The sequence below is a fragment of the Crotalus tigris genome, unplaced genomic scaffold (assembly GCF_016545835.1).
Source record: "Crotalus tigris isolate CLP2741 ecotype Arizona unplaced genomic scaffold, ASM1654583v1 scf7180000024439.5362192, whole genome shotgun sequence".
Taxonomy (NCBI): Eukaryota; Metazoa; Chordata; class Lepidosauria; order Squamata; family Viperidae; genus Crotalus; species Crotalus tigris.
This window is the reverse complement of record NW_024100609.1, coordinates 2976062-3003046: the sequence shown is the minus strand read 5'-3', so window position 1 is coordinate 3003046 and position 26985 is coordinate 2976062. Positions and strand designations below refer to the sequence as shown.

At 40.0% G+C, this 26985-nt stretch overlaps 1 protein-coding gene across 2 annotated transcripts in view; it reads left to right on the top strand.

Annotated features, from left to right (window-relative positions):
- The window catches only part of MBOAT2 (membrane bound O-acyltransferase domain containing 2), a 90120-nt gene that overhangs the window by 6275 nt on the left and 56860 nt on the right, over positions 1 to 26985 (top strand). The gene's annotated exons all lie outside the window — the stretch shown is intronic.

The following is a 26985-nucleotide window of genomic DNA, read 5'->3' as shown; positions in this document are numbered from 1 at the left end:
CTAAGAAAAGGATTACGTTATTTACACTAAAATGAGCAGGTGTAAAAAGAATTATTAGCTTCACTGTAAAGGAATGCTTAATAATAATAAGCATTCCTTTTATAATGTATACATAACATAGGTTACCACATAAATTTGATATTGTTTTATTTTGCATTGAAACAAATTACGTGAAACATATACTTTCATTTCCTATGAAGGTGCATATTCTCCTATTCGGTGCTCATATAGCAGCTTTACCCTTCACCTGCTATAGCACTAATGGTACACCAGAAGAAAATGTGTGAGAAATGAGCAAATTTTAGCAATAGAATTTTAGTATAATAAGACTAATTTGCATTGTTTGTTAGCAGGAGCAATTTAACATGACTCCTGGTTAACTTGTGAATGTCAGCCTTTTGAATCAGCATGGCTGATATTGCAGAAATAATCTACTTAGATGTTTCTGTTACAAACTGGGTTCTTTCTGATTTAAATAATAGTAATACAGGATTGCTCTAAGGTCTAATACTAATAGAATATATGAGAACACTGCTTTGTCCTTTGACTGAGATTATTGCTCAAACGTATACCAAGAATCTGGTCAACTAACAATCAGCACTAAATTGGTAAAAGATAGGGTTTAACGGAATGCAAAGGGGACTGGACTTGGACTGTTTGTGGGAACCTAATGACTCTAGGCTGAGTCCTCTCTTGGCTCTGCCTTCTCTTCTCCTACATGCTAATTGCCAAGTACCCTAATTTTGATAACCTGATCATGAGGACGCTGCAACAGTTGTACAAAATGAGGACCAGTTATAAATCCTTTTCTCAGTGCTGTTGTAACTTTGAATGGTCACTAAACAAATGGTTGTAAGTCAAGAACTACTTGTGTTTCCCCGAAAATAAGACTGGGTCTTATTATTTATTTATTTATTGCCTCCAAAAGAGGCACCAGGTCTTATTTTTGGGGGATGTTTTACTCACCTCTGGCACCAACAACCCAGCCCAGCCAGTCTACTTCTTCTGGGGCCGAAGGAGCAGCTTCTTTCTGCAGCTGCATTCCGGCCTGCATTTTGCAGTCAGGCCTTTCTGGAAGGCCTACGCAGCCGAGAACCGAGCTATGAATTCAATCCATAGCTTGTTCCTCGGCTGCATAGGTCTTGCAAAACCGAGCTATGGATTGAATCCATCGCTCGGTTCTTGGCTGCACAGGCCTTCCGGCAAGTCCTGTGACTGAGAAATGCAGGCCTGGTTGCAGAAGACCCTGCAGAAGAAGTGGGCTGGCGAGGAGAGGCCTGGCTGCAAGGTAAGTGGGTGCAGGGTGCGTGGGACAGCTCTACCCCCCACCCCAAACCTAGCTTGATTTATAAGTGTGTGCCTTGCTTATTTTTGGGGTAGGCCTTGTTTTCAGGGAAACACGGTACCTGTTGTTACATTCTGTTTACTTCAAATAACTTCTAACGCTGTGGAAAAATATATAAATATTTTGGTTTTAGAAGTAGATGTTTGGGGAACAAAGTGATGAGAATTTATACACTATCTGGATGAATGGAGAGCTAGTGGCTGAATTTAGACTGGGATCAAGGAAACCTTTGGGTGATGGGCAATCTTAGAATGTTGAGAGTGCATTGTAGATGCTGACACAAAATGGCTGTGGTGAAGGAGCTTATACACAAGACGTATACATAAGCTTATACATAAGATACTTGTGTCATAATGGGCAGCCACAAGATCAGCTTATGAAGGAAGAAAAAAACTATTGATAAAGAATTAATATGCAATTATTCAGTGAGGAAAAAAATTATTTGATCCCCTGCTGATTTTGTACGTTTGTACAATGGCAAAGAAATGATCGGTTTATAATTTTAATGGTAGGTTTATTTTAATAGTGCGAGACAGAAAAACAACAAAAAAATGCATTTCAAAAAAGTTATAAATTGAATTTGCATTTTAATGAGTGAAATAAGTATTTGATCCCCTATCAATCAGCAAGATTTCTGGTTCCTAGCTGTCTTTTATACAGGTAACAAGCTGAGATTAGGAGCACTCTCTTAAAGAGAGTGCTCCTAATCAGCTTGTTACCTGTATAAAAGACACCTTCCACAGAAGCAATCAATTAATCGTATTCCAAACTCTCCATCATGGCCAAGACCAAAGAGCTGTCCAAGGATGCCAGGGACAAGATTGTAGACCTACACAAGGCTGGAATGGGCTACAAGACTATCGTCAAGCAGCTTGGTGAGAAGATGACAACAGTTGGTGCGATTATTCGCAAATGGAAGAAACACAAAATAACTGTCAACCTCCCTTGGTCAGGGGCTCCATGCAAAATCTCACCTCATGGAGTTTCAATGATCATGAGAAAGTCAGGAATCAGCCCAGAACTACACAGGAGGATCTTGTCAATGATCTCAAGGCAGCTGGGACCATAGTAACCAAGAAAACAATTGGTAACACACTACGCCGTGAAGGACTAATATCTTGCAGCACCTGCAAGGTCCCATTGCTCAAGAAAACAGAAGTACAGGCCCGTCTGAAGTTTGCCAATGAACATCTGAATGATTCAGAGGAGAACTGGATGAAAGTATTGTGGTCAGATGAGACCAAAATTGAGCTCTTTCTTAAAATGCTGTTTTGATTTAGTTTTAATAGTTGAGTATGGGGTATAGATTTATTGCAATGCAAAATATTTAAAGGAAATAAAATCAATATTTCAGAGCTCCCCAATCTTTCCAGATTGGCATCCCAGAGGGAAAGGGAGGAGCAGGGAAGTGTGTGTGCACCCGTGCATGCACAAAAGGGCACAAGTGGGCCATGTGTACTCACTGCACGTAGCTTGTGCCTGCACACATGAAGAAATGGAGCCGCTAGCACCTGCCCGGCAGCACTAGCGTGAGTGGGGAGGGTGCATGCACACATGAGCCTAGTAGCCAGCCATTCTCGTGGCCCAGTGGCCAATAGGCCACGGACTGGTACTGGGCTGTGGCCCAGAGGTTGGGGACCCCCTGCAATATGTTCTATCATTTTTTTCCCAAGTCTACACAAAGCAAAATCTATCATATTATTATTATTATTGCTTCTTATAAATATATAAGAAGCTGTGTATTTTGTACTTTCACTTGAATAAGACAATACTTCGTTTTTGTTTTTTTAATAGTAATTTTATTGAAAATTACAACTATAATGATAAAAACTATAATTTATTTAAAAAACAAATTTTAAAAATTAAAAAGAAGGTATAGAAAAAAGCAAATTCTGACTGCAGTTGGGACCAGAAATCTGGTCATAAGTCATTACAGTTGTAAATTGAAACACGCATATGCTGGAAGTGGGGTGCGGGTTTTTTTTTTTTTGCTACAATTGTTAAGTGTAGTGGTCGTTAAGCTAATCCATTCATTTGAATGGCTTTTTTTTTTTTTTTGCCAGAAACCAGATCCAGATCACTATGTTGGTTTATTATTTGTATATATATCCCTTTTACTTACTAAGACATCAGTCAGGTTTTTTTGTATGCCCAGTTTAATATCTTTTTCTTGGAGCTTGTCATTTTTTAATTCACTTTCAGGTCAGTCTTAATCTTGCCCTGTAAAACCTGTTTCTCTTCCAAAGCATCTTTTAAACACAGCCTATCCATAGAGGCAGACACTCTTAAAATTAACTTCAGGGCCCATTGTTCAAAACTATTCTGGAATATGTCTGATGTTAAAATATTTTGCTCCAATGTGTACCAGTTTAAGTGAAATTTAAGTGTTCTTCTCCTTTAAGTGTAGTTTTTAGTTACTTCTGGTTCCTTGTATTGTCCAACCTTCAAAGTCCTGTCCTATGATTTTTTTTTTTAAGAATTAAAGACAAAAGTACTTTCCCACAGGAAGGGTTCTTATAATTCGGTGGACCCCATGATACAATGGGAGTAATGCAAAAAACAAAAGAAGAAGGATTCTTATAATTCATACCTAAATTTTATACCTTTAGTTTGTAAAAAAAATTCAACATTTTATACCTTTAGCTTGTAAAAAATCAGTATTTTGTTCACCTTTTGGCCCTTTATTCCAGGTTTTTATTTTAAGTCGTTGAACTTGTATTAAGTTTCTTTCACTAAGGATTGAAGGAACCCTCACTTTGCTGCAAAATACATTGACCCATAGGTTCCTAATAGCTGAAAAGCGATTAACAAGCAATTTCTAAAAGTGTTTAGAAAAGGAAGTATACCAAACCACCATCCTTAACAGTGCCAGTAGTGGTTGGAGCAAGACAAGACGGCTATTTCCTTGCTTCCCAGAGCTCTAAACCCACCAGAGACTGTTTTCTTGTGGACTCCTTTCAGTGAGCAACTATATGGAGCACATGTGGGCAATCTCAAGTTCACTCCTTGTCTGGAGAGGAATTACAGAATATTTGCTGGTTTTTCCTGCTACAGTGGGGTTGTCTAAACCAAAGCTTTTCAACCAGTGGTATGGGTACCACCTATGGTACAGTGGCACCTGGCAGGTGGTACGCGACCATCCTAGAAAAGTGGTAGTGGGGGAGGGGAATGAGCTGAACCGGTGGCAGCACTGCACAAGCCTGAGCAAGAGATGGCTGGAGCTGCAGGGCTGTCAGGGCTCAGCGGAAACGCCAGGATCAGCACCAGGCTCCAGCTGGAGCTCGGTGCTGATCCTGGTGCTTCTGCTGAGTCCAGAAGAAGCGCCGATCAGCTGGAAAGCAGCACTGATCCTGGCACTTCTGCTGAGCCCAGAAGAAGCACCGATCAGCTGGAATGTTGCAGCATCTTCAGGGTCTTTTGATTTACATTCAGATGCTTGGCAACTGATTCATATTTATGACGGTCACAGTGTTCCAGGGTCATGTGAAGTGATCAAAACCTGCTGCAACCACCCAGTAGACGGGGGTGGGGGAATAAAAACCAAATAACCCCCCACCCCACCCCCACTGCCAATCCTCAACAGAAATGCTCACAACAATGAAAACCTCGGACAGGAGGAAGAGCGTAGCCGGGCGGGCAGGCAGATGTCTTCCTCTGCTGTAACTTGGGGGCACTTTTTCAGTGCCATTGTAACTTCGAACAATCACTAAGCAAACTGATGTAAGTCAAGGACTACCTGTACTTTATCACTTTTTTCCTTTTGGGGGGGGTCATCAAGTTTTTGACACCTTGCTAGGTGACTGGTGGTACTTGGATGTTGCCATATCCTAAAAGTGGTACAATGGGTGAAAAGGTTGAAAAGCCCTGGTCTAAAAGTAGAGGTGTCTTCAGTTCACCTGTGTGTGTGTGTGTGTGTGTATGTGTGAGTCTGTGTATATCACCTATATATGAATTTCTGAGATTTTTAAGGATTCAATGGCAAAATATATCTCAGTGTTTTGTGTTTATGGCTCTTCATCTTTTCCCCTCCAGTTTTAAAAGGCAGACTTTGAATTAATAAGTTAGTTTTATATTGTGAACAAAAAAAATCACCATATGGTTTTTAAAACCAACAGCTGAATCAAATGTTATAAATGCTGACTACTAAGAAAACTTAGCATTGACATTATTTAAAACATGTTTTTATGTACAAACACAACTCACCATTATATTTCTAATGAAATAGCATCACTAAATTTTAATGGTAGTTTACGTTTTTGTTGTTGTTGAACTGAGGCGTCTCATTTTAGAGAACTCAGAAGGGAGAAATGTCTCTGATCCTGCTTCTAGAGTTGGGAGTGTTTAATTTAGGTTATTTGAGTGCTTAAAATGGGTTCTGTTGGGAATGTATAAATATGTATTCTACTCCTCTCTCCATATTTTTGAATGAAATATGGATTACAGCAAGCTATGCAAGGTAAGAACAGTTAATTTCATGTTCAAGTTTGCAATTAGTGCAGTGTAGTGTAAAAATATAATTTTTTAAAAGGGGAGAGACAAGGTATTTGAAGATCATTTTTGCAGATGACATATTGAATTTCTACTTGGTCTAATGCTAGGTTAATACACTTACTTGATTGTGATATCTGCTTCCTTGGCTTTCATTAAATATAATTACAGCCATTTTTACCCATTCTGTAAGCTAGGCGATTTCACTGCTGATGGCTACCATACTCCATCTAATTTCTTTACTGATTTTCAGAAATATTCTGATGAGGAAATCATCAAATTCTAGAGCTGTTGGCACTGGGACCAAATTTAAGTGAGCCATGATGGCACAGTTATTAGAATGCAGCATTGCAGGCCAACTCTGCCAACTGCCAGGAGTTTGATCCTGACTGGCTCAAGGTTGACTCAGCCTTCCCTCCTTCCGAGGTTGGTAAAATGAGGACTCGGATTGTTGGTGGCAATGTGCTGACTCTGTAAACTGCTTAGAGAGGGCTGTAAATATGATAAGTATATAAGTATATAAGTCCAAATGCTATTGCTGTTTAAGTAAGGACAGAATTATGTCCATATTTGAAGGATTCTGTGGAAGAATTTAGCAGGCTCCAAAGTTATTAAAGTAATTTATGAATGTATGTGACCATTTTTTAAAATCTTCCAATAACTATGATTTTTGTAAAAACAATAAAAAGTATTTGTAAGAATCGTAACTTAGGAGGACAGACATGATTTATTCATTTATTTGTTCATTTTTATCTTTGTGATCTGATGGACATCATTGATTGATTATCAATCAGCATTAAATTGGGTCTAAACTATAAAGTCTTCTGTTGACCTATTTTTGATTGTCTTCAATTTTTCTAAATTTCTGGGTTTTTTCCAATGTCTCTTTCTATCATGTTATGTGTTCAGAATATTTCAGTTTTAGCTTCATTATTAGTGCTTCCAGAATCTAGTGTTGAGATCTGTTCTTCTTGCTGCCCTAGGTATTCTTAGTCAATTTTCTGTAGCACTGCAATTCAAAGGGCAATTTTTTTTCAGCAGTTTTGATGCTTCAGCTTTCACTGGCTTTGGTTACAACTGGGAAGAGCAATTATAGAATCTTAGCCTTATGATAGGCTTATTTAATTGTGTTTAAAAGTAGGCACTTCCAACATATAAATGGTAGGCTGATTATAGAAATAAATATCTTAAGAAAATACTGTGTATTGTCTAAATTCTTAGGCAGAGATTGGGTACAAATAGCATGGTATTTTATGCCAGTTGATTAAAACTTACAAGTCATCCAAAGTTTGGTATGTGGCAAATTGTCTGAATTGGAGGCAATTAGATTTCTTTTGAAAATTCTGCTTATTGCTAGAGAGTATTGCTCTCAGTCCCTTATCTCTCTCAGATCAGCTGTGTGAAGAGAAATAACATTTTTGTCATGTTCCTGTATGACTTGGCAGAGATGGCCTTCAATTTTGCTTGAATAGATCTGTATTGGACACCAAATTTGCATGTCGACATTTTCAGGTGTTTACACCATCAACTGCAATTTTTGATAATATTGGGACTTCAAGATTACTGTCTTAATCTGTTGGTTTTAGAAATCAAAATATGTGATATAATTATACAACAAAACGCAATAAAATGCTTTTATTACAGCGAAATAAACACATGAACAAATTGCTAAGCAAGAACACCTACATACTGAAGAGTAAGAAAACTGTAAAATAATATGAAGTATTATATATTATTTACTCAAACAGAAGGAAATTGCATCTTAAAATGAGGGCAATAAAGTGTGAAATATGCCGCCCTAGTCTCTTTAGGATAGTGCCACTTTGAGAACTGTGTGATTTTAATCAGTAAATTAATAAAGTGTAGATAACAACAGTTTGACTTACTTTATTCAACAGTGAGCATTTGTTTTCTATGGGCAGGGCTGTACTTTCTAATAAAATTGTTGTTTGGCATACCAAGAGCAGCAGGTGATAGGTGGCAAATAAGAAAGGATGGAATTTCCCTTTTTGGGGTGGGAAAGATTATTTTTTAAAATAAATTTAAAGCTTTCAAAGTGAGAGCTCATCAACTGTACTGTGTTTTGTTTTCTGCCTTGCCCCAAATCAGCAGGAAATCGTGCTGTTGTTATTTGTGCTTCTGAATGTTGGCAGCATGTTCCTCAGAGGCCACAAAAAAGGTTTTAAAGGCTACTCTACAGGTAACCCTTCATGACTACAACAGGAGCTGGACTCTCAGAAGCCTTCCAGATGATTGTGAGAATGATTCCTGCTCTTGTGGTGCTTTGAAAGCCTCCTTTGGAGGTTGCCTTCTCAGATGGAGGCTTCTGAAGGGCCACAAAAGCAAGGCACCGTTCTCACAGTCCTTCGGAAGGCAAGAAGGAGGTTTTCCGAATGATGGGGAGAATGCAGCCTCTATGCAGAAGCTGCATGTCAGCAGCTGCAGAGAAAGAGTGAGGTTTAGTGGGACACTTTGTGGGCACTGGTGGGCTTGTAACTGGCTGTGGCCTCCTGGACGGGGAGAAGGCTGGGCTGGGGTAGCTTTGCATGTACTGGTGGGCCGGGTGTTGTGGAGGAGAGATAGGTGGATGGGGAAACTTGCAGTAGCGGTTGTAAGGGTAGATGGACTGCAAGCACCTGAGTTCATCACGTGACGACAGAGATGCTGTGATGGCTGAACAGATAGTTGTCAAGCCCTCCCGGGCTCGACACACAAAAGATCAAGTTGGGAGAGGTCATTACAAAATCGAGAAATTACTAGATTCACGGTATCGACGGGGTCGGTTACAATACTTAGTACTGTGGAAGGGATACCCAATGTCGGAGGCATCATGGGTGAGGGAGGCAGACATTGATGCTCCTCGAGTAGTACACAGATACCACCGTAAATATCCCCAAAAGCCAGGGGGAGGGGAGATGTACCCCCAACCCCAATACCAACCTAACTATATGTTTTGCCTACTTCCAGGAAGATTCCTGGTAGGGGGGCTGCCTGTCAAGCCCTCCCGGGCTCAACACCCAAAAGAGGGGGGGACAGCCTGGTGACGGAGGAGAACCAGCACAGGATCTAAACAGCTCACCGTTTTAGAAGACAGAGTGAGCCACAGATCCTCCGGCGGCTGTTCTGAACGCTGGAGCAGCAAAGGGACGATTCCAGACACCATTAGATGCCACACATACGCAGATACGCTGCCACGCCTGCGCAGAAGAAGGACGAGCTGCCGAACAGCTGACGAGTGGCAAGCTGGTGCACAGCTGATGGGCGGTAGCCGGCAATTAGGCTTAATAGTCAAGGGCATCCCAGAAAAGCCTCAGGGGTGGATGAGGTTTCTCTGATTGCTGCAGAGTGTTGGTTGGGAGACGAGAGGGCGGGGTTGTAGGTTGTTAGGCAGAGATGTAATGGGTGTGTGGCTTAGGATTAATTGGTGAAGGGTGGGGTAGTAATTGGTGAAGGGTGGGGTAGTAATTATAAAAGTGTATTTAAACAGAGCTGGGAGGCACTTGCTCCCAGCGCAAACTTTGTAAAGCATAGAACCTGATTGCTAAGGTCTGTGTGAACGTCATCGCTTTACCTCAAGTAAACTGGAGTTTGTTGGACAAAGGTGTTCCTGTTTCTTCCTTTTCCTGCAAGGGTCCGGTAGGAAAGCTGACAATAGTCCTCAACCTACAGCAGTTCATTTAGTGACTGTTCAAAGTTGACAACAGCACTGGAAAGAAAAGACTTATGACAGTTTTTCACAGTTATGACCTCAGGATTATGTGATCAAAATTCAGACGCTTGGCAACTGGTTCATACTTATGACGGTTGCTGTGTGTCCCAAGGTCATGTGATCCCTTTTTGCGACCTTTAGACAAGCAAAATTAATAGGGAAGCCATATTCATTTAACAACCAGGTTACTAACTTAATGAACTGCTGTGATTCACTTAACAGCTATGCCAAGAAAGTTCATGAAATGGGGCGAAACTCACTTAACAAATGTCTCATTTAACAACAGAAATGTAGGGCTCAATTGTGGTCATAAGTCAAGGATTACCTGCACTTAGGGCATGGATCATAAATCTCTTTATTCGGCACTGTTGTAATTTTGAATGGTCTCTGAAACAATGGTCACTAAGTGAGGACTACCTGCATGAGGCTTACCGACCTCTGGTTGACTGTCACACTTTTGAAATGGGTTACTTAAATGTCTTATGAATGGCAGCATCTGGTTTTGATCAATGTGTATCTTTAGTCTGCTTCTGCAAGAAATTCCACAAGGAGAATTTTCTTGTCAGCGGAAACCATTGTAATATTTTGAAATAGTCTCTCTTTTTGTGTTGGGATGATCACACGTATGGGAAGAAATAGAAGTGGAAAATATTTGGGCAATCCTAGAATAGTCTTATTGATCTAGACCAGGGGTGTCAAACTGCTGGCCCGCGGGCCGGTTTCATGATACCGGAGTTGCGCCCACCCCATTGCTGGCAATGGCGAAAAAGCTCCGATACGTTGTGCGACGTCACATGATGTCGCGAGTTTGACATGTCTGATCTAGACCTTGGCCTGTAATTCAAAAGAAGACTGTTATAATTCCACTCTCTTCAGTGTTTCAAGGATTCTGTTTCAGAATTCCATAGCCAATAAAGCAGAGAGATTGGTTTCGTGTTTATGTAATTAATATAAAGCGACTCCAAATTCCAACCCCTGGTGATTTTTTTTAAATAGCTCCTTCATGTTCAAGCTTTGCTTTCTCTTCTGAACTTCTTTTCCCTTTCTGTAAACAAGCAACCTTGGGTTGGCACGGCAAATCAAATTATAAAGAACTAATTCTCATTTTTATAAGAAATGTAGTCCAGTGGCTGTTTTCAGATTTATCAACGGTTGAAGCCTGCACTGTTTTCACGAAACAAAATAAAACTTGTCTCTTTTATACAGAAAAAGCTTGAAAAAATAAGCCAGAATCTTGCCACCTTTAATTGCCTAAATATAGTTTTTTTTATCTGAAAGTAGAATATTTGGTGAAATTATTATGTTAAATCCTTTATCTTTATTCAAATTAAGATCACTACCAGAGTTCACTGCTAGGCTTGCTCTTTGACTTAACCATTTAACATATTACTACAAAATAAGTCAGACAAAGTGTAGGAATGAGTTCACATGCTGTTTAATACCAGTGATGGCTTGGTGTGAGATTTATTTTCTATCATTCATTCATTCATTCATTCATTCATGTCCTGCCTGATTTCACTTGAATGCATGTTTGGAATGGTGAGCAACTCATGGAAAGGCAGGATATAAACCTAACAAATCAATTTTTGAAATAATTCTGGGGTAAGGCCTTCCTAATTTACAAAAGAGTTAACAATGAAGGGAAGGACATATTTGAAAATAAAGTATTAGTATACCAGAATTGTTTTTAAGTAGGTCTCCCTATTTCCAAAAATACCCCACTGTGCTCTAAGGAAGCTAGCAGTTTTCTTTATGGCTGGCCCCTTGTAGTATACCAAAAGAGGTATCAGCAGGTATTTTGGCAACCTTAGGCAACTTGTTGGGAATTCTAACATTAAACCAAATCCCTTTTTAACAACCCTCTTAGGTTGCAAAATAAATTGAATGTGATTTCAAACTTCTGCCAATCTCCTTCCATTTGCTTATTTGCATCTTGAGTTCCCTCTTTGGGTGGTGTTTGAAAAGTCCAGGGGAACAACTGTGGTTGAAAAATTGTCTCCAAATGGATAACTTAGCATCCTCTCCTGTGTCTATTTTCCCCCCTATTGCTCCAAACTTTTGTTCTCTTCTGTAAGATAAAGAAAATGGTTAAAGATTTCAAGTGTTCCCACGATTTTGTAACTCATCCTTTAATGATGATGATGACGATGGCCATTAAAAGAACACTAACATTTCATGTAGCTCTCAACTTACAATCACAATTGAGCCCTAAATTTCTGTTTTGTCTGATTTTACGATCTTTTTTTGCCACAGTTGTTAAGCAAAACACAGCAGTTGTTAAGTGAATCATTCATTATTAAGCTCCCCCCCCCATTGACTTGGCTTATTGGAAGCTGGCTGGGAAAGTTACAAATGGTGGTTACATGACCCTGGGACAGCGCAAGTGTCATGAATACATGCCAGTTGCCAAGCACCCAAATTTTGATGATGTGACCATGAGGATGCTACAACAGTCGTTAAGTGTGAAAAACTTAACATCATGTCACTTTTTTCAGTGCCATTGTAAATTTGAACAGCCGCTAAATGAATGGTTGCAAGTCATGGATTACCTGTACCTAGTTGACCTTGACTGTTTTGTCTTGCTGGCAGGGTTTTTTATTTTCTAAAAATTTGCTTCACTCAACGATATTGTATAGAAAGGCAGGATATATATTGAAATTATAAATTTAAAAAATTAAAATAATGAAAAATCCAGTGTTGAAATATTTTGCAGAGTGTAGTTACCTTATCCTTTAATGCAAAATGAAGATTGCATTTGGAGGCAGGTTTAGCTTTCTTTCAAAAGAAATTCAGCTTGGATTTCTTTTGTCACCACCCACCTTTCTTCAAGAGATGGGAGGGAAAAAAAATCCACCCTGTTTGCCTTAGTAACCATTCACCAGATGAGAAAAGTACATATTTCTCCATAGGTTTGGCCCATTCTTGTTTATACAGCGATTAGGTAGGTATTCATCAAGGCTTTACATGGCTATTCATGTCTGAATCATAGCCTTAACAATGGCCCTTTCTAATGCTAGATAAAATATGACAGGGTTCTTCCCTTTGAAAAAAGATACTGCAATTAGCTTGTATTCTTTTTTACAGTGTGATTTATCTCCTTAGATAGAACTGTAACAAAATTGGGTCAAATTCTACCCTAATGTCCCACATTAGTAACTTAAATCTGTAATGGGAAAAGCATCTGACATGTACCCGCTGAGATTTTGAAGACCATTTTAATTGTTGTAAATTGAAAAACTAAAATAAGTCAGCATTCTGTACACAACACGTACAAAAGTAATGCAGGATGGAGGATTTTTAATCAATGCTTTTAAAAACTTGAAAACTGTTTATATGTATAAGTAAAAAAAAAATTAGGTAGCATGGTAATTTCTTTACTTTTACATTGGTAACGGCATTTACAAATAGTGTTCAAAGTGACTTTACATCTTATTCCTTGGGGTGTAAAGTACTAACCCCAAACTTTATCTAAGCAATGAACTGTGTAGATTTCTCACTATCTCCTTGATAAATATTTAGTCTGTTGCTGTTTCTTTTGTAAATGTTTGCATGTATGTGAGAAAATGAGGAAGAGAGTGAACTAGTTTGTGTGAGCCTCTGAAATTTCGGCAGGAGCGGAATCAAAATACATGTATTGAACTTCTTAGTTTGATAACACTTTTGAATTGCCAGACCACTGTTTCATCATTATGTTACTTTTGCCAGTAATTTGCAAAAAATGAAGCTACATTTAAACCTGATTTGAAAAGAGTCATACAAGAATCGAATTCAGTAATTACAGAGTTTAGAATTATATAAAGCATTCCATTAGGCATGTTCAGGTACTCCTCATTTAGTGATTGTCTCATTTTAGTGACTGTTCATAGTTACAATGTAACGAAAAAATAACCTTAGAACCAATCCTTGCATTTAAAACCTTTGCAGGTCTGTAAAGCAAAGGAAAGCTGAAGTAGTTTTTTAGAATAAACCCAGGTAACTTATCTAACCATGAACTTTATTGAGAATAATAAGTCTCAGTCTAAGCAAACTTTCAGGACGGCTGTGAGAATTCAGATGAAGAAGGGCACTGTAAATTAAGTATTTCTGTAAATACTATTGAATTGCACAATAACCCAGGCTGCCGTTTGCTTAAGTATAATTATTGAATAAATGATAATTGGGTGAGCTCATGCAAGACATTAAACCATATTACATGTACAATTAATGGAGTTTGCACAACATGCTAGTAGCTACAACAAAGCAAATCACTATAAGTACAATATATTTTTTATTTTATTCATTTTTCCCTATCTTTATTACTTTATAAGTAACTCAAGATGACAAACATGAATAGTACACCTTCTTCCTCCAATTTTCCCCACAACAACAATCCTGTGAATTGGGTTGGGTTGGGTTAAGAGAGAGTGATTGATGTAAAGTCAGCCAGCAGGCTTTTAGTCTAATCATTATGGAAAAGAGTAGTTTATGTTCTTGACATTTTCCTCATCTTAAGCATTAAATAGAACTTTTGTTGCGGATAGTTGTACAGTCACTTCCAGCTCTTTGTGACCCAGTGTTTTTAATTTTGCTTGGACTGTTTATTAGTAATTGATTCTCCGTGACCTTCTAAGCTTCTGCTTGTATCATCCATGATACAAGCCATCTAGCCATCTTGTGTTATATTGTGCTTTTTGTCTATTGCCTTCCATTTTTCTACACATTTGGGGTCTTCTCTAATGACACTTGCTGTGCCATTATGTGCCCAAAATACTTAAACATTAGTTTCATTGTTAGTGCTCCCAGTGAGTAGTGTACGGTACGTGTGAATATAAGTGTGTGTGTGTTTATAAGCACTTAAAACCAAATTGAAAGTTTGCCTCAGAATCACAACTTTAGGTGGCTAGAGTTTTACTTCATCTTGTACTCAATCCTTTGTTCTTGCAGTCAAAGATATTCACAATATTTTTTTAGCACCACAATTCAGAGGCTGTCATTACCATATATTACAGCTAGGAAAACTATGACAATGTCAGTATATGTCTTTGTATATACCTTTAACATTTTGTCTAGATCAGGGGTGGGAACCTTGGCTCTTTTATGACTTGTGGACTTCAACTCCCAGAATTCCTGAGCCGGCTGGCTCAGGAATTCTGGGAGTTGAAGTCCACAAGTCATAAAAGAGCCAAGGTTGCCTACCCCTGGCTCTAGATCTATCATAGTCTTTCTCCCAAGTAGCACGCATATTGTTATATAATGGATATGTCATCCTACCTGTGAAATGTTGAACCTAGAACGTTAGCATCCATTATTAGTCTTTTTTCCCCCATCTATAGATAGTCCTTGCACTTACGACCATTCTTTCAGCAACTATTCAAAGTCACAGTGGTGCTGAATGAAAGGAGTTACAACTGATCTCTGAAGCTACAGCTGTTGCAGGGCTCCCATGATCAAAATTCAATTGCTTGGCAGCTTGCCCATACTTGGGGACACTTGGTGCTTCAACTCCCAACACCTAATCTACCTGGGATGGCAGAGTGCAGGGTGACTGTGGAGTGTAGGGCAACTGTGGCTGGGACTAGGCTGGGGTGTTTATGGCTTCCCAGTGCACCCAGTGGCCCCTTCTCACTGCACTGCTGGGCTAGGTGGGGCTGGGTTTTACACTATTGCTAGCAGCCACAGAGCTGCAGTGCCCCAAGTAGCCCCTTTGCACTTCCCGAGACATGGTGGCTTTGTGCTGCACTGTTGGGGCTTCCTATGGTTTGGTGACTTTGTGCTGTCTTCTGTGGTTTCCGGTGCTGCATTGCTGGGCCAGCATTGGCGGCAGCAGCTTCTTGCAGTCTTAGAGCTGTGATGTGCCAAGAAATCCCCGAGCTGCAGCATATTCTTTCCCTAGCTTCCCTGAGCTTGTGATACACTGCAGCATCCCTCCCAACATGTGTGTATCCTATTTTGGGTTTCCCCCACTGCCTGTGGCGCCCCTGTGCTCCTTACTGGGAACTCCGTTCTCCTCTTCCCACTTAACGATCCTTGATTCTGGAATTATAATATGGTAAAGGAAGCCCTGTGTAGCTTAGTGAAGAAATTCTGGTCCGAGTTGTGGCTAAGAACTGCCTATATTGGCATTGGGTTGGCGTTAGCTTTCGTACATCTTTTTTTAAAAAAAACATATTGAGCAGACCAGCTTTTCTTCTTTCCCTTCAGCAAGAGCTTATGTAGGACTTCCCTGTTGTCAGTTATCAAATTGGTATAAACAGCTTATTTGTTTTGATGTTTTTCTCAATAATCTTTCTTCTATTCCAGCAATTTCATGATATGTATATATAAATGAAATAATTTATACAACTTGGTACACTCTCTTTTTCCAATTTTGAACTATTTAGTTGCACCATATTCTATTTTGATTGTTGCTTCCACATTTATCAATTGGCAGATGTGATGGTGTAATCTACTCATGTTTTTGAGGGTTATCTACAGTCAGAAGCCTTCCTATAATCAATGAAGCAAAAATGGATGACTTTTTGGAACTCTTGCCTTTTCTACTGTCTACTGGATATTAGCAGTGTTATCTGTGTCTTTTTTGAATCCATTGTTCACAACTGGCAGTTCTCTTTCCGTATATAGTCGAGGTCAGGAATACAAAATCTTGAGCAGTATCTCTCTAGTACAGGGATTCTCAACCTTGGCAACTTTAAGACTTGTGGACTTCAACTCCCAGAATTCCTCAGCCAGCTTTGCTGGCTGAAGAATTCTGGGAGTTGAAGTCCACAAGTCTTAAAGTTGCCAAGGTTGAGAATCCCTGCTCTAGTATATGAGATATGTGCAATTCTTCAATACATTTAACATTCTTTAGTGCTGCCTTTTTTGGTATTGGAATACAAATTGATGTTTTTCAGGTTCTTGGCCACTGTAGCCTTTTACATATCTGATTATAAACTGCATGTATCACTTTAACTGCATCATTTTTTAAGCTTTTTTTTAATGAAATGTAGCTTTGTTAGCAACATTTTCTAAGGACTTAACTTGGTTGCAATTTATTTTTTCAGAATGACTAGTTCTAGTTCAGTGATCAAACATATATATTTGACTGATTTGGGGAACCTTCTGTTCTTTGTTTCTTCCTTCTCCAGTAATTGAACAATATAAATTATTAATAAATAAATTAATTCTATAATCAAATACTTAAATAACAATTACATAAGTCTTCTGTCCTCATTTGATAGCTGATAGGATAGCTGATTATATTCTCATTGTCCTGGCGCTAAATGTACTTTTAGTTTTTCTACAATTTACTACTTCCAGGTAGATCATATTTAGTCTATGTTTGTGGCTTGCTTGATAAGAGTGACCCAAAATATATACTGTACTTTCAACAGTATTGTTCACAATGTTATTGGGATATAAGTTTCTTTACCAGTATGAAATAAAGATTCATGAAAAGGAAATTGAAATGAAATTGACATATATGAACAGGGGGTTAATTGTTAACTTTCTTTACCAGTATGAAATAAAGATTCATGAAAAGGAAATTGAAATGAAATTGACATATATGAACAGGGGGTTAATAGTTAACTTCTTAAGTGAAGAAATTAGCTCCTACAATATTATATTGTAGGTCACCTTAAAGAAAAACAGGGACCCTCTCCTTTTAAACCAGGAACAGAGGTCCAAGGTCCCTTCCAGTGTTGTTGTTGTTGTTGTTGTTATTGAGGACAAATACCTGTTTTTGTCTGTAAACATTAACCTTTTTCCCTTGAGAATTTGTTAGGTCGAAGTTTATGAATCAAGTGTCTTCAAATGCTTTTCTTGTTCAACTTGTTACTGCTATTTTCTTTTCCATTCATTTTAGAAATGAAACCTGTCATAATTTAAAAAAAAAAAAACCTCTACCAACAGGTTCTTTGTATCCATTTAATTTTAGGGAGAAAATTAAGAATACTTTTAGTTAGATTTAAAATAATTCAAGTTTATTTCTTTTGTGTGTCTTTTTATGTATTTTAAAAGTCAGTGTAGTGATTATGAATGGTTTATAGTCCACTGTTTACATCAGTTCTAAGTAACATTGAAAATCATAATAGCTTGCATTAAAAATACCGAATGGAATGTTTCCCCCTGTATTTACTGGCTTGGAAATTTGCATCAGAAATCCCTTTCTGGATGCCCTTGATTAATATAAAGGCAAATTGTTACAAAAAAGAAGTCCTTCTCAGCTGTTGCTACCTGATTATAAAATAGTCTTAAAGAAGTTTTCTAAGTATATGTTTATGTTTTGTGTTTAATATATTATAGGTTTAAATACTTTAATGAGGCACTTTAATGATGACCACAGGGATTTAATCCTTTAATTTCAGTGAGAGAATTAAGATAAGGGGCTATGAACTACGGTAGTCCTTCAATCAGCAGAAAATTGTACCAACTTAAAATTTGCTATTGTCTAAAAATTCCTCTAAAAAACGTTTTGACAATTTTTTTACACATCTGTCCCCCCCCCAAAAGCAAGGAGGCTGTGGCCTATTTTTTTTTATATGTATATGGACTATTTATAAAGAATAAAAAGTTAAAATTAAAGTGAATAGTCTTGCTTTGCAGCAATGAACTATATTGAAGGGAATAAGACAAGGGTATCCTGTCTCTCCCTATTTATTTTTATCAGCATTAGAACCATTGGCAATCCAAATATGTCAAGAAAATAAAATTCCATCAGAAAATAAAATTCCATCAGTGAAATTAACTGCACAAGACCATGAATTGGAATTAATTGCTACTGATATTGTACTAACAATTGGTCAACCTATAGTCTCCTTAACCATGCTGATAGAATATATAAAACAATATGGTTGGTGTCATGTTTAAGAAAGGAAAAACTCAGGGTCGATATGGAACTTTGCAGGATGAAAATAACGTTTATATCAATTAATAGGCTTTAATATTACTATAAAAAGATAAAAAAACTAGGAGTTTTTCTTGACAAAAAGGAACAAAGATCTCTTCAAAAATATTCATTCATCAACCTGTCAACACTTAACAACAGATATTTCTTGATGGAAGAAATTAAACCTCTCTTGATTCAGAATTGGAGTGGGAAAAATGAATATTTCATTAAACTAGATTTCTATTTTAGAAATTTATATCTTTATTGAAAAGAAGGTATTCAGTGAAGTACTAAATTAATACATGGTATAATAAAAGGTCAACTATTACATTCAGGAATGTAGAATTCAAAAGAATGAGATGGGTTAGCAGTTCTAAGTTTCAGATTTTATTGTCGTGCTAGCTGCTTAAAATAGATTTCAGAACGATTTATATTTCCTTCACATCTATGGAAGGGGCACGACTCCATATTGGAGTTGATACACATAAAATTAAGCAATTTTCAAGAGATCTTAAAATATTAGGTATTTTAAGGAGAATGCTGTGGCTAAAACACCGGCAAGCTGATACCTAGGCTAAGTGGCGGCTAGCGACCGCCCCTTACTCAAGCAACGGTCTGTTTGGGGAGGCCTTGGACCCCTATCTTGTAGAGAACAAAGACAAGCGGAAGGTCATGGCACACTTGAACAAAAGGTCAGACAAACGTACCACACCTTACTTTCGTAGGCAGTCCTTTCGCCAACCGACAACCACGCCTATCAGTCAGGCACCCAAGCCATTCACTCCCAGGCAGAACAAACCGTACGGCCGCCCCTACGACAGACCGGGGTTCCAGCCCAGACAACAAAACCAGTCGAGACGACCCTTTCGTGGAACGGGTCGTCCGTACCGGAAGACAAAATGACTCCTACATAGACCTACCCATTGGAGGAAGACTAGCTCACTTCTTCCACCAGTGGGAGCAGACCTCCACGGACAACTGGGTACTACAAACCATCCAGTCCGGGCTGTCCCTGGAGTTCCTGGTCACACCCCCAGACTGACTCATCAACTGCTCGGTCTCCAGGAACCCCACCAAACGCAAACTCATGCAGGAGGCCATCCAACACCTGTTGGACATTCAAGCCATAGAACCGGTCCCAGCGGAATACAGAGGCAGAGGATTTTACTCCATCCTCTTCGTGGTTCCAAAGACTTCAGGAGGATGGAGGGCAATCCTGGACCTAAAAAACCTCAACCGCTACATCACATACAAAAAATTCAAGATGCAATCCCTTCAGTCCATCCTGGGAAGCATCAGAGAAGGAGACTTCCTGGCATCGATAGACCTCACGGAAGCCTACCTTCACATCCCCATCCACCCAAACCACCGCCGGTTCCTACGTTTCTGTTACGGGGGAAAACACTTCCAATACAGAGCTCTCCCCTTCGGTCTATCTTCGGCACCCAGGGTATTTACCAAGATACTAGCAGTGGTAGCCGCCAAACAGAGAAAAATCCCAATACGCGTCCAATGTTACCTAGACGACATACTAATCCAAGCAACATCCCTACAGACAACTCAGGCGGACGTAAGGACCGTCATTCGCGTCCTCCAATTACACGGATTCTCAGTAAACTTTCAGAAGAGCCAGACAGTTCCCTCGTCCAGGCTGCTGCATCTGGGGGCCACGATAGACACAACCAACTGTATGGTCTATCTCTCCCAAGACGGGTGGCCGGCATCAGGGAACTGGCTCGCTGGGTTCACAGGCAACGTTCAGTTCCGATACTAACACTTTCCCAATTATTGGGCAAGATGGTATCGGCCATAGCCATTGTACCCTGGGCCAGGCTCCACCTACGGGAACTACAGTGGTTTCTGCTCCCTTACCAACGGCAGAACACCAGCGCATCCAACCACCTAGTCAGGGTCATGGCACAAATCCGCAGGGTGCTACGCTGGTGGTGCTCTTGGGCCGTGACCAAGGGGTCACCCTTCAAGGAACCAGTCAGAGTTACCATCACTACAGACGCCAGTCTGTATGGTTGGGGAGCCCATCTGGACTCCCAGTTTGTACAGGGACGTTGGTCCGCCACTGATCTGAGAAACAACATCAACTGGCTAGAACTCAGGGCTATCCACCTAGCCTTGCAACAATTCAAAGACAGAATCAGAGGCCACCATGTTCTAGTCCTAACAGACAATGTAGCAGCCAAGGCGCACATCAATCGGCAGGGGGGGACCAGATCAAAAACCCTGATGACAGAGGCACGACTCCTATTCAGCTGGGTAGAGCCCAATTTGAAGTCACTAAAAGCGGAACACATCGGGGGTCAACAACCAGCAAGCGGACTTCCTAAGCCGCACCACAGTGGACCCTTCGGAGTGGGGGCTACACCCGAACTTGTTCCTAGACATCTCCCGCAAGTTCGGGTACCCGATCCTCGATCTGTTCGCATCATCAGACAATGCCCAGCTCCCCAGATTTTACTCTCGTTACTTCAACCCGCGAGCAGAGGGGACGGACGCTCTGAGAACTCAGTGGCCTCAGGGTCTGCTTTATGCCTTTCCCCCACTACCACTCATACCGGCGGTCATCCGCAAGCTGATTCAGGAGCGGGCAGAAGTGATCCTAGTAGCACCATATTGGCCACAGAGACCCTGGTTCGCCGACCTGATGAACCTGTCTCAGTCGCCCCCATGGAACATTCCCCCTCATCAAGTGTCCCTACACCAGGGAACCATCAGTCACCCGGAACCCCAATGGTTACAACTGACCGCCTGGCACTTGAGCGCCAGATAATGGCACAGGAACTATTCTCTCCCGGGGCCATTACCATAATTCAAGCTTCACGCTGTCCGGCAACAAACCGCATTTATGACTCCACTTGGAAAAATTTTTGCCTTTGGTGCAGGGAACGGCAGTTTGACTTACACAAACTCTACATCCCTCAGATAGTAGATTACCTCTTGGAGGGACTAGACAGAGGCCTCGCCCCCGCGACCATCCGCAGGCAAGTGGCGGCCTTGTCCACCCTCCTCACCTGCACGGATTCGGTTCCCTTAGCTCACCACCCCAGGATCCGCGCCTTTATCAAGGGCGCCTATAACACCAGACCTCCAGTAATTCACAGGTACCCGTCCTGGGAACTACCGCGAGTCCTTCACGCACTCACTCGGTCACCATTTGAACCATTGGCGACCGTTTCCTTGCGACACCTGTCGCTAAAGGTGGCGTTCCTGATTGCCATCACATCGGCCAGACGAATTTCAGAACTGGCCGCACTGTCAGTCAGAAACGACCTATGCATTTTCCACAAGGACAGGGTGGTCCTTAGGTTAGATCCTTCCTTCATACCGAAGGTGAATTCACTCTTTCACAGGACACAGGAAGTAATTCTCCCAAACTTCTGTCCAAATCCAACACATGACCGGGAGCGGCAGTGGCATACATTGGACGTCCGCAGAGCCTTGCAGCGTTATATAAAGCGTACAGAACCCTTCCGCAAATCGGAGGCCCTATTTGTGTCCTTCCAAGCGGGCACCTTGGGGCGGAAAGTTTCCGCGGGCACCATTGGAAGGTGGATCCGAAGCTGTATCGCAGAAGCTTACAATGTATCATCCCTGCCGCCCCCAAGTCATCTCACGGCCCATTCCACCCGAAGCGCTGCAACTTCGGCGGCATGGGCTACCCAGGCGTCAATCGAGGAAGTTTGCAGGGCCGCGACATGGTCCTCGCCTTCCCCGTTTATACGACACTACAAGATAGACCGCTTTGCATCGGCGGACGCCTCCTTTGGTAGGAGGGTCCTCCAGCAAGTTGTCTCAGAGATCAATCTACCGGCCTTATCTGTTTCCCACCCCTTGGGACAGTGAGGCTTTGGTACGTCCCATCCGTGGATTATCCATCTCCTGTACTGGAGAAGGGGCGTTGGTCTTACCTGAACGCCTTTTCTCAGTACGGAGATGGATAATCCACACCCACCCCAAGGCCAGCAGGCCGCTAGTAGGGAGCTGAGAGCCAATACCTCATCAATCATCAGCCAATTCGCCCTCGTTAAGAATGGACTCCACAGGAAATGGGGGCATGTCAAGTTTTGGCTACTTGGTCTCAAGAGCAGGCAGACAGAGAAAACCCATCCGTGGATTATCCATCTCCGTACTGAGAAAAGGCGTTCAGGTAAGACCAACGCCCCTTTTTTTGACAAAAAGGAACAAAGATCTCTTCAAAAATATTCATTCATCAACCTGTCAACACTTAACAACAGATATTTCTTGATGGAAGAAATTAAACCTCTCTTGATTCAGAATTGGAGTGGGAAAAATGAATATTTCATTAAACTAGATTTCTATTTTAGAAATTTATATCTTTATTGAAAAGAAGGTATTCAGTGAAGTACTAAATTAATACATGGTATAATAAAAGGTCAACTATTACATTCAGGAATGTAGAATTCAAAAGAATGAGATGGGTTAGCAGTTCTAAGTTTCAGATTTTATTGTCGTGCTAGCTGCTTAAAATAGATTTCAGAACGATTTATATTTCCTTCACATCTATGGAAGGGGCACGACTCCATATTGGAGTTGATACACATAAAATTAAGCAATTTTCAAGAGATCTTAAAATATTAGGTAACTCAATGGAAAGTCAGTAATTTGTTTAGAGTACAAGACTTTATTATTAACAGGAAAAATTAAGATCTTTCAAGTCTCTTGCTACTCTTCCATATTAATTGGTTTAAATACCTCCAAATACATAAGCCGCACAGCAACAAAGGAATTACAGAAACAAAATTAATCAAACAAATTGAGTAATTTGATAGAATTTTAAAAAATTATAATTTATAATTCATAACACTGAATATTTGTAAGGCATAATTTATAATCTGCTAGGGAAGTGTAACTCAGAACAAAGATTGTTTGATGAAATTATATATTTGTGAGGAAAGTTTATATTCCATCATTATATCATGAGGATTTATGTTTAAATTTGACCAGTTGTAATGGTATCTGGGAAAGACTTTGGAAGAATGAACAAAGAGAACTGTCAAGGGAACAGCTGGCTAAGAAGCAATGTAGCCCACAGATGGATATTGAATGGGGCAAGAGACTCAGGAGAGACCCTCCCTCTGTAAAGAAACCTGGAGGGAAGGGGGTAAGGATGGTATTTTCAGACTTGAAAGATTCTGTCAGTTTAGTTCTACGATTAAGTAGAATTAGCCCAGGGGTAGGCAATCTTGTCTCTTTTATGACTCTTGGACTTCAACTCCCAGAATTCCTGAGCCAGCCATTCTGGCTCAGGAATTCTGGGAGTTGAAGTCCACAAGTCATAAAAGAGCCAAGGTTGCCTACCCCTGAATTAGCCCATCTGGTTGTGATTTCTGTCAGGTTTACCCTGAAAGGCCAACAGATATAAACTATATATATATATTACAGTATTTTCTTAATGTATTGTTAATTATCTACAATTTGTATTTTCTCCTCTTAATTATATAATTTTTCCCTCAAATATTTCAATAGAAATATGTTTAGAATAGAAATTTGTAATGAAGTTTCATAGTCCTTTAAATTTTTAATGATGCCTAGACAAGAGTCTTATTTACATGTGTGATTATTTTAGATGGTTATCTGAGCTGGCTCTCTACTCCAGTTTTATTATTTACTTATTTTTAATCATCAAAATCATGTTTGCTATCTCTTTTTCAGTATTCTCTTTGGTCTGTATTTGTACAGGTAGTCCTCACCTTACAACAGTTCATTTAGTGACTATTTGAAGTTACAACGGCACTGAAAAAAGTGACTGATGATGTTTTTCACCCTTATGGCCGTTGCAGCATCCCCATGGTCACGTGATTAAAATTCAGACACTTGGCAGCTGGCTCATATTTATGATGGTTGCAGTGTCCTGGGATTAAGTGATCACCTTTTGTTATCTTCTGACATGTCAAGTCAATGTGAAAGCCAGATTCACAACTGCAGTGATTCACTTAACAACTGTGGCAATAAAGGTCGAAAATGGGGCAAAACTCACTTAACAAATGTCTCACTTAGCAACAGAAATTTGGGCTATAAGTCGAGGACTATATTAGTATTATATATTTTATTGTTATAAATTGTAATATCTAGCAAGAAACAGTGAATAAATAAAACTTGCTGCCCTAACCATGGGCATCTACTCCTTACAGAAAAATGCTGCTAAATGGTGCTTGCCTTATTTTCTGTGCACAGGACAACTTAAGGAAAAGGCTTGAGGGATTCATCAAACTTTCCCTTCCACAAATGTCACCAGCAAGTGGAAAACATCCACCAATCACTTTCTTAACTGGGTTGTGAATGACCGGGAGACAAGTTTTGAGAAAGGGCTATACAACACCTGTCAGTTGTTTTCTGGCTACTTTGAAAGAGGGGAATATTCATTGGTGGGATTCAGCCAGTTTGCACCAGTTCGGCAGAACCGGTAGCTAATTTTTTGTTCCCCAGGCCCAGAATAGATTTCCGAAAGCGGCATCCACACAGAGAAATAGATTTCCGAAAGCGGCATCCACACATATTTGAATCTCACCACTGGGAATATTGCTCTTTTGAAAGAGTACTTAACTTGGGTTGGGGCTTCTTTTGAACATTGCTTTAGTTTCCTTGCATAGGTCTTCCAGCCCCCTCTCTCTTCAAAACTAGCCTAAAACAGTTGATGGACACTGGGGAGTGGGTTGTTGCATAATCAGATAACAAAGTGCCTCTTTCCTGCTTCATCCTGCACCTCTTCCTCTTCCTCCTCTACTGATCTTCCACTCTTTGGGCTGATATAGATCCAGGACCTGTAGATCCTGGAGGACAGGGGAGAGGAGAACTGGTTTGAAAGATCCAACAGTCTTGTGCTTCCTAAACCCAACTGGCCATAGAAGGAAAGGCTCAGAGTTTGGAAGGCACTGAAGTGGCTAGGGGCCCTGGATTGGTTCTGCTCCCTTAGAATCATCTGATGAAATAATGGATAAATAGCAGGTGAAATGTCAGGATATACCCAAGTATCTCTCTTTTTAAAAAGGGGAGGGACAGAAATGTTGCTTTACAGCAGTGTTTCTCAACTTTGATAATTTTAAGGCATGTGGACTTCAGCTTCCAGAATTCCACAGCCAGCTTTGCTGGCTGTGGAATTCTGGGAGTTAAAGTTCACATGCCTTAAAATTGTCAAGGTTGAGAAACACTGCTTTACAGTGAATTTCAGAGCATAAGGATCAGCAAGTTCTTAGATTCCGACTTTTCAAAACTAAGTGCCAATAAAAGGAGTACTGTTCTGTAAGTTGACACCCTTTCCAAAAGGGGATCTTTTCATTATGTCTTTTACTATCTGCTATTTCTAATCCTCTTCCCTTTCTTTGTGACAAGCTCTCCAAGATTTTCTCTGCAATACAAATGGGGCACTTGTAACTTTCCATGTATTGCTGAACTACAATTTTCAGAATCCTTCCTCATCGGCATGTTTTTCAGTAACATATAGGTCACAGGTTCTTCACTCAACTCTCACTTAAAAGCATTTCTACTCTGCTTTCACTTTACACTTTTACTTAAAGCATCTTGTGTTCTCAAGTAATATTTTCTTTCAGTTTCACTGGTCTTCCAGATGCATTATTTAGTGTACCTAATAGGATTTTTGCCTCTTCTGTAGGTTTTCATCTTTGCTCTGCATCTTTCACTGATATGAGACATGCATACAGACACAATATACTGTACTGGGGACTATTTTATGTCAAAGGAATGAAAAAAACCCTTAAATTCTTCTAGGGGAGGATTAATTGTAGGCAACTAGAAATGAACCTGAGTCTAAGAAGTGTTGGTTCTTTTCTTATAATATGTGTTTATTAGAACAAATAATACTTTTTTGTCTGGCACGGTGATACTGTAAAAAAAAGTGCAAATGGAAATTTGAAACAGTCATTTAATTTTAAAAAGCTATGACCTCAGGTTTATCACAGGCTTTCTAAATCATTCTTTGCTTTTATATAAAGCTAAACTTTATTGGTAGCATATTGGGTGAGATGAAGTTTATCAGTTGTAGCACAATCTAACGCATGGTATATTTTACAAATCTTAAGAGCTTACTCTTAGTTTTGATCATTAGAAGAGTGGGGCGTCTCAGTTTTAATGTGGATTCTTGTTACTTTAAGAATTAGTTGGGTCTCTTGTAAGTCACAGTGTCTTTGAATAGCAGCTTACATTATAGTATTACAGTGAGGTTGAGCCAGCGTTAGTGTTCAAAGCTTTGCACAAACTGGTTTCAAAAGCCTTCCTTAGTTTGGAAAGTAGGGAATTCCCATCCCACCCCCATCCTGGATAATTCTGTAAAGAAGACACAGTAAGAAGCATTGTGTCTTAAATAACTTAATAGCCACAAATTCTAGATGTAAGATTGTTTGTTCAGACGCTGCACTTGGTAATGGTGCAACCAAGTGAAACGGCGTTGGGATGCTGAACAGCTTCCCTTACTTTCTGTAGGTGGACATAAGAGAAAAAGTGGCTTGGATAGAATTATCTGGGAAATATTCCATTCAGTACACAGATTCTTAAGCCTTGGCAAATCTTCTACCATGCTGTGCCAAAGGTGACTATGGATCTACC